The sequence below is a fragment of the Genypterus blacodes genome, unplaced genomic scaffold, assembly GCF_046128005.1.
Source record: "Genypterus blacodes isolate CSIRO-AG114 ecotype Tasmania unplaced genomic scaffold, CSIRO-AGI_Gbla_v1 ptg000073l_1, whole genome shotgun sequence".
In the NCBI taxonomy this organism is placed as follows: Eukaryota; Metazoa; Chordata; class Actinopteri; order Ophidiiformes; family Ophidiidae; genus Genypterus; species Genypterus blacodes.
Window position 1 is genome coordinate 3,604,656 of NW_027466883.1, and position 16,791 is coordinate 3,621,446.

At 42.9% G+C, this 16,791-nt stretch overlaps 1 long non-coding RNA gene across 1 annotated transcript; it reads right to left on the reverse strand.

Moving 5' to 3' along the window:
• Nucleotides 1–2,445: 2,445 nt before the first annotated feature.
• Nucleotides 2,446–3,689, reverse strand: LOC143006025 (uncharacterized). Its single transcript, XR_012964186.1, has 3 exons — nucleotides 3,606–3,689; nucleotides 3,453–3,518; nucleotides 2,446–2,505 (listed from the first exon to the last, which is right to left on the reverse strand). It is a non-coding gene; the product is annotated as an uncharacterized LOC143006025 (long non-coding RNA).
• Between the last annotated feature and the right edge of the window lie 13,102 nt (nucleotides 3,690–16,791).

Genomic DNA, 16,791 nt, shown 5'->3' on the forward strand with positions numbered 1-16,791 from the left:
TGAAATGCACAGGCAGGAAACGTGCAGCTCAGCACAGAGTTCTAGGCCTGTCTTGGCCTTCATCTAATGACATACGACCACGTTTAAAAGTCTTAAAGGACGTATGGAATTCACAAACAGACCAAACCAAATGTATAAGCAGCTTTTTCTTTTCTTGGACACATGAAAGCAGCTTCCTTTCAGTTGAAACGTGAGTCACAGGAGGACACATTCACAAAGCCACAAAGACAACCAGCTTGCTCCCAGCTGTCATTTCTGATGTTTTTCCCGTCGCCGCACGCTCTCCCATAATGAATCTTTCTCCGCAGCGCCGTTAGAGACACGAGCTCGGTTTTTCACCCTTTCTGGTTTTGAGTTGAAAGCTGGATGATGAGGAGGGGAGAGGAGAGGAAGGGAGAGGAGAGGAGACGAGAGGAGGAGAGAAGAGGTTTATCCCTGAGTATGTCTCGCTCTTGGCATTTTCTCACTGAGGGGCTGAGGCCTCTCCAAGAGGTGCCATTACATTCCAACGCCATGACAACAGTCGGCGGCATTTTCTGAAAGCTGCCACTTACTTCCTACTGTGTGAATGGGCTGAGTGGAGTGTACGCATCTTCAGCCAATAGCACATGGCTCACTCTGGGTTGGACTGTCTTTATATACTAACGACAAAAGTGACAACATGTCTGTTTGGATCTAGTCTAACAATAAATCAATTCACACAAATAAAACTTTAAACGCCTTAAAGTGAAATACCTGACCCACCTCTAGATTCTAGAGCTGCCAGAGTGGCTCGACTCAGGTGAGGGAACGTCACTACAATGAACAACCAGAAGATGGCAGCCCAGACTCAGGCGTGCCAGGCTTCTGAAACTGAAGCTGAATGCTGAATGTTTTACCAACACACGTAATGACGTATCCTCCTCCTCCTCTTCCTCCTCCTCCTCCTCCTCCTCTTCATCAAATATGCACGCTTGTCCCACTGGCAAAACGTTGCTTTTGCTTCACTCATCACATGTTGTGATCATAAGACAGAAAGTGAGCAAAAGTGCCTCAAAGTTCGAATGTTTCTCACCACTTGTCTGTCTGTCTTCATAATACAGATGTACACAACTTTAATATGTGGGAAAGTTTATGAAACTCTATTGTGTTGTTTAGGGTAGCAATACATACTGAGAGACTTCACATTACCTCTGCTGCACCTTCACCTTCATGAGCGGAAATCGGACTAAAAACTACCAGAAGTGCAAAGTTTCTTCCTTTGCCAAAATATACAGAATAAGAGCCTTTGTTCTTATAATGTATAAACACAAAAAGAGTGGCTGTGGCTGCGTCTCAGTCTAACTCTACGATTCTCCGAGCTACTGTTTCTCCACCGTGTCATCCAACTCATCCAGGTATGGGAACAAAGCAAAGTCCGGTATAGCTTACAGGAAACCACTTGGGGCCAGATCCTGCCTGTAATGCGGCGTGGTAAACAAAGAAGCCATGAAACATTGATGTAATTCTCCAAACCTCAACCGCACCGTCTTGCCCCAGAATGGACATGGGAGTGACATATTAGAGAAACAGATGGAAAGGAAAACTGCAATACGCGGCAAAATACCTTGCAAATCAATCAATCAATCCATCAATCATCTTATCGAGTTCATTTGTATGTTTTATATGTTTGCCCTAATGTTTATTAGAGCTCAAATACACACAAATATGACAGGATAAGAGAAAGGAAGCCTCATTTGGCCTCATCACACTTACTCATATGCTGCTTGCTCTCAAATAATACGACGCTCACGTGTTCTATAGGTTCAATATTTCACCAATCAATGCATTTGAATGTTCTCGCTCTTACATCAGGCTTTACAGTTTACGTTGGATTGGCGCCTGTGTTTCAAGTTACGGTTTAACGTCCCAGATTCCACCTGTGCTTTCCACTCGCCACTCCAAGAGTTATCTTAGCCGCCCGGCGCTAATATCTGTTTCTTCAAAGGCAACGCCGGAGACGCAGCTGATTGCACATCATTTGCATCACAGATAAAGCTGATGGGCAGTCTGCTTAGAGATAAATTATGTAAAGAGCACAGACCTCAAGGTTAAAAAGGCAGTTGTGAGGATCCACAGAGGTTATGAATTGTTAATATGATTGGCTTCATCCATATGGGCCCAACATGCATTCTTATATGACGGTCACACTGCATTTTTCCAGGAGGAAGTTACAGTTAGAGAGTTATGGCAGTGCGGAATTTAGTTGAGGTAGTTAGGGGCCCGATTTGTGTGCTTCTGTTTGGACATTTTTGTGGTGTTTAAGCACAAAGTAGAGAAAACAAAGAGCAGAAAAAGGTAAAGCTCCAAGTACACGAGAGAAGGTGAATGTATACCTGCGAGTGCGGATAACTTTTGGAGCTCCCTGTTGGTGCTGAGTGGGAAAGAGGAGGTGCTGACCCTCTTCTCCCTCTTTGTGGCCGAGTGTGACCCTGGCTTCTTCACCCTCATCAGCTGAGTTGTGGGAGGCACCTTCTTGTTGGAGCCCTGCAGAAACAAGAGTCACAGTGGAAGGGCTCCCGTTACTGGAGCGAGGGCACGACAGTTCCCTGCCCCCGGAGGAAACATCACGGGAAGTACTGCAACTCAAGAGGAGGGGAGAGGAGAAGGGAGGAGAGGGGAAGAGGAGAGGAAAGGAGGAAAGGAGAGGAGACGGACAGGGGAGTGTGTGTCGCGGTTAAGGGTCAAGTTCCTTTCCGAATCAGATCAGGTGATTCTCAGTAAGGCAACCTGATCACAGCAGCTGGTGTACTGTACTGTCTCTGTTGACAGGGTGTGTGATGGAGGCCAGCGGACAGAATAAATGAGCACAGACTGATCTGATAAAGCCGGCAGTGGGCACGAGGAGCGGGTCAATCAGTGTCTCCCAATATCAAGATACTGATGAGCGTCACAATTAATAAGGCCCGGTACAACACAATGGCCTGGGGGCAGCAGCCAGACCAGGAGCACCGCAGATTGTATGCACATAAAAAAATCATAAGATCAAACTTTAACAAAGTTTCCGAGGAAGACAAACACAGCATCGATATTACTCACGTGGGTCACATGACCGCTGAAGTGACATGAGGTGAAGAATATAAGATGAATGCATGTATGAAACACCATTGCACTTTCTTAGTGTGTGTGTCTGTGTGTGTGTGTGTGTGTCAGAGAGCTACAGAGGACATCAAAGTTGCAGAGAAGCTTCAGAGGACAATCTAAACATAGACAAACTGAAAGGCTAGGAGCAGTTCCTTATGCAGCAAAGTCAGTGTATACAACACACTCCAACTACAGATAAATTACAACACACACCCCTTCACCCTTACACACACACCATAAAAATCCTGCCTGGTACTTTGTTTATCCTGACTTCATATCATAGTTTGCGGTCTTTTCAAAGACTCACACCACCTGCAGTTGTTTTCCTGTTTTCTGTTTAAAATCCTTACCTCTTTCTCCTCTGCAGGCCCATTTTTACTTTCAGATTTCCTGGCTCTCCCAGCTCTGGAGGATTCCTGAAACATGGAAGAAAACACAAAATGACACACTAAGCTCTTGTAACTAACTGACTGAAGTAATTTATACCCAGAAGTCCACTTTACCTTCTCCTTTTTGCTCTTGTGAGGCATGCTGAGATGGGAACCCCCAGTGTCAGCAGGTCGCGGTGGAGCAGTGCTCACACTGTGGATGCCTGCTTAACAAGTCGGACTTGGATGTGTGTTTTCACGACTCATCCCTTTACACCATGTGACCGAGTCTCAGCGCCTCAGCGGGATCTCATCCTGTTTCCCCGTAGCGGCTGCGCTGCTCTACTCCGAGTCACGTTTTTTTTTCATCCCTTTTTTAAATGAGAGTGCAGATCCACGTTGGAGGAGGAAAAGGGGCATTGAATGCATGAACGCTGAGTCCAACTACTTAAGTGCTGCAGTGGCTGCACTTTGTGTTATCCGCGGTAGAATCCCTGTGTGTGTGTGTGTGTGTGTGTGTGTGTGTGTGTGTGTGTGTGTGTGTGTGTGTGTGTGTGTGTGCGCGCGTCAGCAAGAGTTTGTGCAAAACGCCGGGTGCCATTCGTGTTAGCTGCCGCACGGGGGCAGTGTTGTATCTTAGAATTCCCACCAGTCGCGCTTCTGGCCTTAAGATTCACCTGTAATAGAGTTTTTGCAGTACAAAACATCCAACTGATTTTTCTACAGATTTACTCATTAGTTACTATCAGACGCACACAACAGCCTCGTAGTCCAGTGAAGGCAAATGTTAAAGTTGTGTAGTGATATTTTATATTAGGGTTGCTCAAACTGTGGCATCTGTGTCCCTACTGGTACTTGACCCACCCCCTGATGGTAAATCATTCTGTCTTTTAATGAAGGATATATGTCATTTATAAATGAAAATGGCTCAGCTGGTAGACTACCATAATCTTTGTACAAAATTGATTTCTTGCCTTATGATGGCCTATGACAGTTCTAATATATAGATCAAGACATTCAGGAAAAAGTTGAGGGACTAAAGCACTAAATCAACTGATACATATTTTAAAAAACATCTTGGCTGTTAGCACCTCCAATCCATGTACGTAGATATAGATATACATTATGTAGTCTTCCCAGTATGTTATACTGCTGTAATTTGTGTCTTTGCCCATAGGGTGGCAATGTTGCATGCTTTTGAATTAATCTGCGTGTGCGTTTGTCCATACTCTTATAGAATTCTTCTGTATATGAGGAGAAAGTCTTAAAGCAGTTGTAGAATTCAGGCAGTTTCTGATCAAATACTGACTTTATTATTCAGTCAGCCGATGCAAAGCCTCTCACATACATTATTTTTCTTCTCCTTTTATTTACCATTTAAAGCACAGAGTACATGCAATACATTTCATCAGACAACTCGGAATTTTGCAATGTTGGAGCGGCCTTGAAAGCATGAAGAACGAATGGCACTAAAAACCACTAATCATTGAACTGTGGCAATACTGACGCAGTCTGTTGATCTTCTGCTTTATTTAAAGAGCTTAAACTACATTTTAGTAGTTTTGATCCAGTTCATTAGCAGCAACTGGAAAAGAAAGAACAGATCAACATGAGCAATGAATCCATGTGTGGGCTACAATCACAGTAGGCTCACTTGCTATTCTGGATGTTGATAGAGAACATTGGTGCGTATTGATTAGGTTGTGAGAGTGTCCTGTTCTCGGAATCATTGTGTTTCCATCTCTCCCTCTATCCACCATCAGAGGCTCTTCATCAACATGGCGTTATTACCGTGTGATACGGCTCCCTTCATTTCCTGTCTTGGCAACAGGGGCGAATGCAGCATTATTGAAAAATGGGGTTTGTTGTGTGTGTGTTTGTGTGTGTGGATGGTTTGGTTGGATGGATGGATGGCTGAGTGTTAGGCGATACAATATGCTCTATCTTCACAAAGAAATGCAATAAATGAACTAATATGTCACACCCAAATGGTATGATGGAGAACTATAAGGAAGAATTGTGTTTGCACTGCCCTCTAATAAATAAAGAAATAAATGATATCCTTTGTGCAATAATCAGCATGAGGCTATTTACAACTTTATGAATCTTCCCAATTTAGGATTTTTCTTGTTCTGCAATCATTAGATCAGACATAACCTTTGCTGTGACCACTGAACCACGTCACACAGGCTGTGTAGTCCAGCCATTGGAGTGTGAGTTGTCATAACATCAGCTTGTTTTATTAGAAAGCTGTCTGGCCAATAGGTCTAATGACTCGACTCCAAAAAAAGAGCTTGTTTATTTTTCCAGAGAGAGAGAGAAACAGTGAATGGCAGAGAGAAACAGGTATAATGGACGGTTGACAGAACAAAGGGTTAGCAGGGCTGGGATGGCTTGGTTGAGTGTGATGTTGTGTGTACAACCATTTTGTAACACAGCTGCAAGATCCGAATGATAACACATAAATGTGTATTGATTGCACTACAGCGGAAAATAGCCCTGTTACTCTGTCACTCACACACCAGCTCACACACCTTCATGAGTGTCCGCTTTCACTCTGAAAGTGAGCCACTATTATCGCTTTGTAGGTTGATTTTCAATCTTATTTTTGTTTTGGCGATCCCCTCAAGACGAGGCTGAACAAGCTGTTTGAAGATCTTTGAAGAAAGTGCTGTTATAAACTTATGTTCCATTATTTTATGTCATGTCATGATGAAATGGTAACATTATCACATATATGCCAGTGAAATTATAAATATTACACACATTTTTGCTGCAAATCTGGTCTCCAACGGTGGAACTTGAGACAGCACAGTAGAAGTTTACCACAGTTGTGCTAAGTGCTCACATGTGTAAAGCACTTTCACTTGACTTTTATTATGTTGTGATTAAGACCATTCCTTAATTTCTTGAATACACCTTAATGTGATTGAAACCAGGGAAAATCGCTGTGTGCTAACTCCATGTAACAGACCTAGATTATGCTATTCTAAATTGATTTATTCAGGAATATCGTTATCCTGTTAATCCATTTGTATGGCTCAATCACGTTTCTTCCTTTGATCACGATAAGGACAAAGACTCCTCCTCGTATCGAGTGCGTATAAATCTACTGACCGTTGGGTGCTCACTGCTGGAACTCATGACTACTGACCACAGTGATGCACACCGGGTTTCAGGTTTTAAACTCTTGTTCCTGTTTTTCAAATCTCTCTATTGCCTGTGAACAGATTTTGAGGATTGGATGATGCAGAAACCTACATTTGGGCGAGTGTCTTATTTCAGAGTTCCTCCCTGAGAGCGAAGCAGCCCAGTGACCCCTTCTTGCCGTAGCACAACATGTTGGCTGGTCTTTGAAAAATTGCCTGCTGGTTCAGAAAGTTAATCCTCTGGGCTTCAGCTTTACGGCTTCTCTAAGGTGACCTTATATCTATAGCAGCGATTTACAGCCACTTTGCCATTTCAGCTACACCACTGGTCCCTCTTCGGTTCTGCAGCTCCCAGTCCATGCTGCACCAAATCCAACTGCTTTTCCTGCAGTTTCTGTCCCCCCTGGGTGTCAGTGTGTCACTACGCTCCCCATGACAAATCCGCTCTGAGCTACACTTTGCATGAGATATTAAGTATGCAGCCTGCTTTCTACAGTTCAAATTGCTCTTTCAGCTCATCGCTACTGTACGTGTGTGTAATATAGAGATTACAAGGGACTCCATGAAATAAAAGGAAGAAAAAGAGGAAATCAAACCTATTGTACCGTGAATGTAAGGACCTTAAAACTAAATCTTTGTAAGAAACTGTAGCTGTAGTTTGGTGTGAAATAACAATCGTTCTACTTACCCTTGACAAAACAAAAAAGACGAAAGAAATACATGTATTTTCCCTCATCGTCATTTTTCATTTGGAGTTGTTTTCTTTATGGCACCAGAGATAATATGAAGATAAGCCTGTCACTGTTGAAATTTGTTTTTCATCTTCTATCATTACGCATCATTATCCTTGATGCTGGCCAAGTCTCTTCTAATCCAAAACGTCATTAAAAACAATTATGGTACCCGCTCAGCTCTGAAATAGACATAATGGCTACTGACAGCCTGACCTGTTGCACCACGATACTCGCTTCCGTCTCACTCGCATAACTTTTTCCAAACTGGACTGCATCGTCGGCCTCCTGACTTCCTCCTTTATTACCAACAGACAGAGAACACTTTATTCACAGACCACCATTCAGTTGAAGTGCTTCCTGTTCTGTTCTAAATGTATTTAGCAGATCTAGATGAGCAGTTCTTGGTTGTGAAGTTTTGTCAAACAACACCAATGAAGGTAAACTATGAAATCTGAACAAACGAGCTTTTAACTCTGCTGTATGATAAATGACATTACATTGCATCACATAATCACAGGACAACACAATCTAAGTTTGCTGGCGACCTATAGATTATATATTCCTAACAAAAGGGATTATTATATGAGAGCACAGACTTTACCTACAAACTGATCGGTAAAGAATAAGCACAGATCTATTGACAGCGTCTTCTTTGCACCTGTGTTGCAAAAGAATGTGCAAAGTTAGATTTTGGGGGTTTCTGGGTTCATGTTCACTTAGGGCTCATGATTAAAAGGTGTGTGTGGGAGTGTGTGAGAGCTCTGTTGAGAAATAGTTATGAGATATTAAAATAAAAATAAAATCACACGTGTCTCCGGCTGCCTGAACACACACACACACACACACACACACACACACACACACACACACACACACACACACACACACACACACATGACATCCCTCTGACAACACCCAATTACTGTAGTGCATCATGTGTAGGGTCAGAGTAAACTCTCTCCTTTGTGTGCTACCTGCTCTCCTCTGTCCATGACGAACTCTCTCCGTCTGAAAGGACTGACAGTCCTGCAGTAAACCGCCGCATGTTCCAACACTAGTTTGTCAGTTTTTCTGGCTGTAATGAAGGAGCCAAAGCTGAGGCTCCCTTCAGTGCAGCAAACATTGTTCCAGTTCTGCAGCGAGAGAAGGGATCACTCCTATCAGCCAGGGTGAAAATATTCTTCCGGCACCGCGGTGGGAGATGTCAGCGTTGTGATTGAACCCCCACCCCTCTTTGTGTGGGTCGGACCATTCTCAATCAAACCAGACGAGAAAAGAGGGGTGAAAAAGCCCACGGCAGCTGCAGGTGATGGTAGCATAAAAGTTGAGTTAAGACTAATGTCAGTAAGGTTGTAGGGACTTTTTAGGGTTGCACTGATTGACTTCAGGAAGGCAGAGGCATCATTTTTTCAAACATATGAGCATTCCCAGCAGATGGATAATGTCCTTTCCGTCTGCCTGTCTGCCTGTCTGCCTGTCTTTACAGCTTCTATTCTAATCTGAATGAGATTCAGGTGCTCGTCCCTGTTTAGGAGCCGAGAATTCGCCACAGTCTCCACTCTGACACAGAGGCTCGATGCATTACTCATGTGCCATATGTGTTCATACACTTTAATGTACGCCATGCATATGCTTACACCCACAAACCAGATTTTTAACCTCCCACAATGTGTGCAAGTGTGGGTTCTTAAGTGCACCTTGCAAGAAATCTAATCCACTATTCACAGCTAATAGGATAATGACTCTGTTTGTTGAAAATGAAATACAACATCTAAAAGATTTACAGTGATGTCATAGAAGTGTTTTATCCTTATAGTCTGCATGAATCGGAAGAGACGTGGGCCAAGACTTTGTCAGCACTGAAAACATAAAGCAGTCACAAGGTATTTTCACTGCTATGAAAGCATCTGTATGAGATTTTCTGAAAACTTCTCATGATACGAAAGTTCCGTCTAAAACTGTTGAAGTCAAACTGGAACATCTGGCTGCGCTGTCCACATTGTCAGCGATGCAGAGCTCCACTGAGTCGCCTTTGTGTCTCTTCAGATGTGCAGACAAAAGAAAAAGCTTGGGGAGCTTCTTTTTCTGTGTCTCATTCGGAGGGAAACTCAGAAGAAACTGCTGGGAAGGTGATTTCATTGTTCCGCTCCAGCACTGCAACTCGCATATTTCAATAGAATTATGAATTGCCTTTATGACGTGGAGTGGCAGGTGTATCGTTGATCCCCAGCGCAGATAGATGTTAGGATTTCACACATAAAGACGTGTTTACCTTGACATAAAAGAGCTTTGAGGTTGTGTCATCAATTTTACCTGTACGTACAGGATTTGGGTCACTGGTTAGCAGGAGTGAATTCTGTTTTGCCATTAATATTAAGTTTTGCTGGGGGAATGAGCTGATTGAGATTTCGCAGGGGTCGTCATCTCATTAAGGATGAAGTAAGCGGGTCCTCCTCTGCACCACTGATTATGTCTCTCTCCGCATCCTGTTCGCACTCCTTCATCCTCCTCTCTAAATTGCTCTCCCATCCCCCTAGCGTCTGTCTCTCGGGCCTGAGCTCTCCTCCTCTTCGCAGGTCAGAGTTGGGCTAATCTGGGGAAACACAGCGTGGGGTGGGGGGGCTCAGGTGGACACTGAGGTTATCAGAAGGCCCGAGATTTTCTTGCGTCTCATATCAGATACCGTCCAACTTGACTTGAAGCTTCACCTGCAGGCACTGCAACTCCAAACCTCGGAGGACGGATGCTGTCTATCATTTCTTTGTAATTAAATGTCTTTCAGTATTGCACAACAGTACATTGCTGTATGTGTAGGAGTTGCAGGAGGCTAATGAAGGTTTTGTTACCTCATTCTTAAAAGCTCTTACTAGTGCAATTAAAATGTTGCAGGTAGCTCAAGGCAGCGACTCTCCAGCTGTAGCATAATGAACTGTAGCAGTGGGCTGTATGGAAAACTAGAGAGGGAGAGAGAGAGAGAGAGAGAGAGAGAGAGAGAGAGAGAGAAAGAGAGAGAGAGAGAGAGAGAGATGGAGACAGGTCTCGGACAAAATAAGGGGTCTTCTTGCACATGAGAGCTTGTTCATATGGATTTAATCTGTTTAAAATACACTATCTCAAACTCTGTCTGACACACACACACACAGACACACACACACACACACACACACACACACACACGCGGCTGCTTATCTCTCACTTTGACTGGAATGTAATTATTTATTTCCATAAGCAGCACAGCATATAGGTTCTCAGTCACATTGTCACTTTCACTCTATACGTGTGTGTGTGTGTGTGTGTGTGTGTGTGTGTGTGTGTGTGTGTCTACATGTGGAAAACCTTGCTGCAAAAGCACAACAGATGAGCTGCGGGTTTCGATTTTTCACATTTTTACAATGATCATTTTGCATTTGCGGAAAAAGAAACATTTGTACGTAATATACTGTAAACGTAACACAATCAGTATTTACATATTGAAAAGTTACAGCTACATTATAGATCTAATCGATTGAATTATCCTCAATAATTCCTGTAGCAATTGTGTATACCTGTGCACATGTTGGAGAACCTGTCACAGACTCAGGATGTCTCGTCTGCTTCTGTCTCTGCATGTAATCCCAAACCGGATGGACCACGTGGAGATCAGCGCTCTGTGGGGGGCCTCACCATCTGCTGCAAGACTCCTCCTCCTTCTTTTTGGCTGAAGGTAGGATTTTGCATTTGGGGTCGTCTTCTCGCTGCAGAATGAATTTGCAACCGACAGTCCCAACTCTGTTTGTACATGCAGCCAGAAACGCTCGTACTTGTAACACTCTCCAACCACTTCGGTGAACAAACTGGCTTCTTTTAGAGCCAAACATTTAACATTTGGACCCCTCAGTTCAGAGTGCCTGCTGCCATTGTTCTGCCCCTTTGAGTCTCTTAGCTGTGTGTAAATATATACAATGATTTTCTGGTGGTTATTTGAGATGTAGTGGAATATGTTCGGGGGATTTCTTTATACACACAATGTCTATTTACTTGTATTGAATACAGCCTCAGTTTTTGGTCTGCATTCACCTCTGATTGGACTTCACCCATCAGCGTTGGGCAACAGCTACACTGAAGTGTGGACAGCCCTTCCAGTGATCCTCCTACACTGTGGAGTCCTTCACTGACAGCTCCAGTGAATACTTCATAGCCCCGGTTCCCTCAGGAGACTCTTCTAAAGATATGAAAATTTCTTATTCTCTTCATATCTGCTATTTATACGGCGTTCAGCAGCAATACTTGTCAGAAAATATTCACAAGGTCTGAAAGGTCCACTTAGACCTCAGTAAGGAATGCTGAGAACTAAAAAGGCTCATAAATTGTGCAAAATACAGACTTTTCACAGATATCTTGCACACAAATGCTGCATTATCAATGTGTCCTACCTATGACACGTTCTTCAGTTTTATTACAATATCATCCAAACAATACAGAGGAATAAACACCTAACCTCCCTCTGATGAAGAGTGTTCGCCTCCTCTCCTCCCCACTCAAGCCAAGTGAAATCAAGTGCTGATGTTTAAAAGGAAAGAAACCTGAAAAGCTGTGCTTTAATATTTCAAAGGAGGAGTGTTCATTAAATAAAACGGCCACCATGCCTCCATTCCATCTGGGTTCAACTACGGTTCGTCAGCTTTAAACTAGAAAGATCAGTCAAACAGAAAACCTTTGGGCTTCATGTGTGTGCAGTGTGTGTGTGTGTGTGTGTGTGTGTGTGTGTTTTGCTTCACCTCCCCCCTTTCAGTTTCTCTTGTTTCCTCCTCTCACCTTAATGCCTCACATTCTCTCTGCCAGGAGCTCCTCAGCATGATTAACATTATTGTGATCAGCACAGCAGAGTTGTTATGGCAGCCGTTTGTGCATGTGAACATATTTGTCTGTGAAACTGTGACCTGTGCTGTGTTCTCTTTGCCTTTTAATGAGCTGATGTTACTGTTGAGCATTTTTGCCAAATCCGACCCCCGCCTGCTCTTACTCTGTAAACAAGTTTCAAAAGGGGTTTACAAGGTTAATCTGTTCTTCCATAGTGACTGCTGACTTCCTTTATCAAAGGCTTGACCTGCCAGGTGTTTGCTAATTGAATCTCAGTGACCCAAATGTTCAGGGGACTTCAAACCACCTTTAATTTCCTGACCTTTTCTCATCCAGCGCCTCACACCTTGCTGAAAGAGAACAGAATATCAAAGACTAATGACATTACACACATTGCAACTTTCTGGAGTTCAGCCAGTGAAAAACCTGAACTGGATTTTCTGTCTTTCATTCAAGTCTAAGGCTGAGCAAAAGACTAAATGGAAAAAGTTGTTGTTTCATGCATTTAGCATTCATTTGACATGTTGGCAGGGCACTGTGCTCGCAAGGTGCAATATCCACAAACCCTGTAGGGGGCAGTAATGTCAACTTTTCAAATGAGAAGTGAATCAAGCAGATAGACATCACATGACCTGTGACATCATGAAGAAAACTTTTACAGCTGAAATTTCTTGATCCTTAATTGTCATTGATTGTCCCCATTTTTGTTTACAACCAAAGATGTTGTTTCGGCCCCCAAGTCGCCCCTTAGGGTACGTTGTATTTCCTCCTCCACACTGATGTAAAGTACACAAATGAGCATGTGTGCAAACATGCATAGGTAAAATCCATTACAATCAAACATCTAATTGCAACACAAAACTAATTGCACAAAAACCTGTGACTAATCCCATAAAAGCCTCATTGCTCTTAAGTCTGTAAAACGACACAGGAAGCCAAACACACATCTGAGAGAGGTCTCAACTCACTGTTGCAACAGGAGAGATGATTTGAGTAAAGTTTTATATTCATAGTGTTTTATGTGTAGAGCTCCATCTCTTTACTATCAATGCAAAGCTTCCATCAGGGATCTCACCTACCTGAACAAAAGGGGCCGATAAAACATCACACACTTCCAGTACAATGACCTAGATATGCAGAAATGTGCCTTTATGGATGCGTACCCTGGCTCCCAATCCCTATCTTGTTTCAACCTAATTTAAGGTGCGTCAGTTGAATTTGTACGGATAAGTCGCCATTCTTCACAAAATCAATAGCTTTCAAACCCGTCTTATTTTTCCATTATTTGTGCATGTTGATCTCCTTCTCTCTTATTTTCTATCCCTTCATCTCCTGCTTTATTCAATTTATAATTTATAAACACCATCATGAGGCTTCTCCCCATCTGTGTGCGATAGCTAAACAAGGCACCATTAAACCTCTGTGTCACAGATCTAATGAAAGGAGTAGAAAACACTAAAAAAAGGGGACGAAAGGTCAAATCCATCTAGTGATACTGGTTGAATATATAATCAAAGCCCTAAAGATGATGATAGTCAGAATTGATTCCAAATGGACTATATTCTAATGACTATGAAAGCAGACGAACCATCCCTGCTTGTAACAGCTTCTACAGGAATCTGCCATTTTTCTGAGAGCCCAGCTGAGATAGAATAGAAAGAATAGAATGCATAGAAAAATAAGCAGGTGATGGAAGGAATGAGATGGCCTTGGAAATTGTTCTTTCCTATATCTGTGGACTGGAAAGCATTTGTTTGTGTACGAGTGCAGAATAAAATGATTAAACCAATTCCGCCTTTAACCATTCACAGTCGTGTACCATCACAGCTTTCAGTTGAAGTCAGAATGCAACGCTGCCTTTTGCCAGTATCTGAACTGCATGCTACACTTACTGTTTTTGGCTTCTTTCTGCAGAAATCTGAAATCCAGGGGCCCTTGACACTCTTATCTTTGGTGAAGAGAGACAGACAGAGAGAGAGACAGACAGGCTGCTGGAGAAGGAGACAAATTCCTTCTGACTTCTGCCCTCACAGCTATTTATCCTTTTCTTCTTCAGCTCACCAACCAGCCTGCTCTTGCTGCCACTCCGTGACCACCGCTGACTCCATTTCCGTGCTTGGTTATCTTTGGTAATCTTTGTGGAATCAGCAAATACTTTATGCTTTGCCCATGAGGTACGATTTCTTTCTCACAAATATGCAGCCCCTGAGTTACAGCGGCGGTGAGCCGTGTTGTCCCCGCGCGCTCACCTTAACACCTTAAAATACGAGCTGATACCAACTTCACACTACAGCATATGACAAGGATGCATAGAAATGTGTCTCATACAAGCTCATGCATGTCTTAGACAAATGATTTTTATGCAATTCCTGCAGCTCCAGGTCCATACATAAAAGATGAATCCTTGGCTTGTGTCGAAAAAAAAATGAGCCTGAACTGACACACACCGGACAGGGAGAGGAATAGAGCACCCTTGAACACACTTGAACTATCTGCATGCATTCAGAGCAGTGACTGTGCAAAAGGGAGATTGATAAACTGTAGGCATGCAGGTAGAGATGAATTATTTATGTTTCTGTGCAGGATCGTATTTCAATGTTTTTGTATCAGGTGAAAAACCATCTGCTGCCATTATGCTATTTTATCAGTAGATTTGAATTAAAGGTGTTGTCATGGTAATACATTGGAGCCAGGGTGCCTTGCTAATCCATCACCGCTCCCCCTGTTTCCTTTTTGCCTTGACAGTGTGAATGGATTTGGATTGCTTGTCTTTTAACTGACACTCAAACGTTAAATATTCATTCGGCTTCGTCAATCATTGATTACCTGTGTTTGCAACCATATATGTTCAAGTGAGCCCAGGTGTGTGTGTGCTTTCGTGGAGAGAGCACAGTCTAAAGAGGATGTGTGTGAGTGTGTGAGTGTGTGGGTTTCCGGAGAGAGGATTGTCAGCTTGCGTACGTGCTTGTTAGCGAGAGTGTGAGTCGGTTGTGGAGGGCACTCCTCTGTCTCATGTTAGATGCATAATTTATCATCCTCTCGTTCTGCTGCAACACTCTTGTACACACGGAGGAGAGCTTCTGACAACATATCTCTCACGACGACACTCGACAGCTGTGATGCTGCTCTGAGCATGCCGTACACATCATTTGCATATTTGATCAAAATCTTTTTAAAAAACAGAATTTTGAAGTGGTAATGTGTGGGAATCTGTTTGTTTATTTGTTTATTTTATTTTTTTTACATTTTTCTCCAATGCAGGACAAGGTGACATTCATATACAACAAACAGATGAATGGATTTCATTTACAGTATCTCTTAATCTTTGCTTGAAACTTTGGCCTGTCTGTTGGACTGTGCCCTGACCCCAGCTGACCCCAGATACCAGGTGGTCTCGGGGGTTAATTGTGCTTGTTTGCGGGTTTGTCAGTCTCTGTTCCTCTCTTTCCGTCCGTCGCCCCTCCTCCGCTTTACTCCACACTGGAGTTGGGAGCGACAGTCCACATCCCACCGGGTTAAGTGCATCCTGACCTTTTGCTTTGCTTTGCTCAAATCGGCCTAACATCATCTGAAGACATATTCTGTCCACTCTGATCCACAGTGACACATCTCCTTTGGGCTTTCTTGTTTTTCAGATGATATTTTTAGACTTGGGAGAGAAAGACACACACAGCTGGATTTCACTGAAGAGAGCCTGAATGTGTGGCAAGCGGCCAGCCCACTCAGCCATTATTTCGTCTTGTGACTTTTACGCCTTTATTGTAATTTGTTTAAAATGGTTCTCTACATATCAATTAATTAAGACAATATTCTACCACCCCGCTAATTCCCGAAGGCATAAATCAATAGCTGGCAGGCCAATTGTGGCATCTCCAATGTTGTATCCTGAGTAATTGGGTTTCATTTGTCTGACACTCTGAAGGTCATGTTAGTTATTTGCTCCCATGGTAACTAATTATTTAAAGCCAAACTCGCTCCATTATAAGGGAAGCAAGAAAATGAATGCATTTTTGCAGCTGGTTTGACAACTTCAACCACAGTGTGACCTCATTTGCTCAAATTCTTTAAAAAAAAAAAGTTAAAAATGAACTGCAGCGAACGAGAAGCAAACAAGCTTTGACGACTTTAACATGATTTTAGTTTGTAGCAGTGCTGTAATAGTGATGTAATACAGCGTCATGGGCCAATGGATCAACTGCTGCACTTTTTTGTAAATATAAACAAATAAAGTGCACATTAATAATACATGTATCGATGGCTAACAGGGTCTCCACTTTTATTTGCTTGTGGAACAGAGAACAGACTGGTCTGGCACCATAACATTGACTTTCCCTGAGGCTGTCCACTCCAGTGGGGCCATACGGGCATTTTCAGGTCAGCAAAGATTTACAGTAACACAAAGATGTACTGCATATACAGCAGGCACTCTGACACTCGTTCATAAAGAATTAATGCAAAAATCGGATGGAGGTCCATTAGGTCACAGTGTTTGTTATAGGTGCCAGTGGTAAGATGTAGATGTAGAGCGTCTGTATGCCTCCATCCGTCTGTAAACGCAAACATGCAGGTACCTCCAACAATCTGAGGAGAAATCTGCTG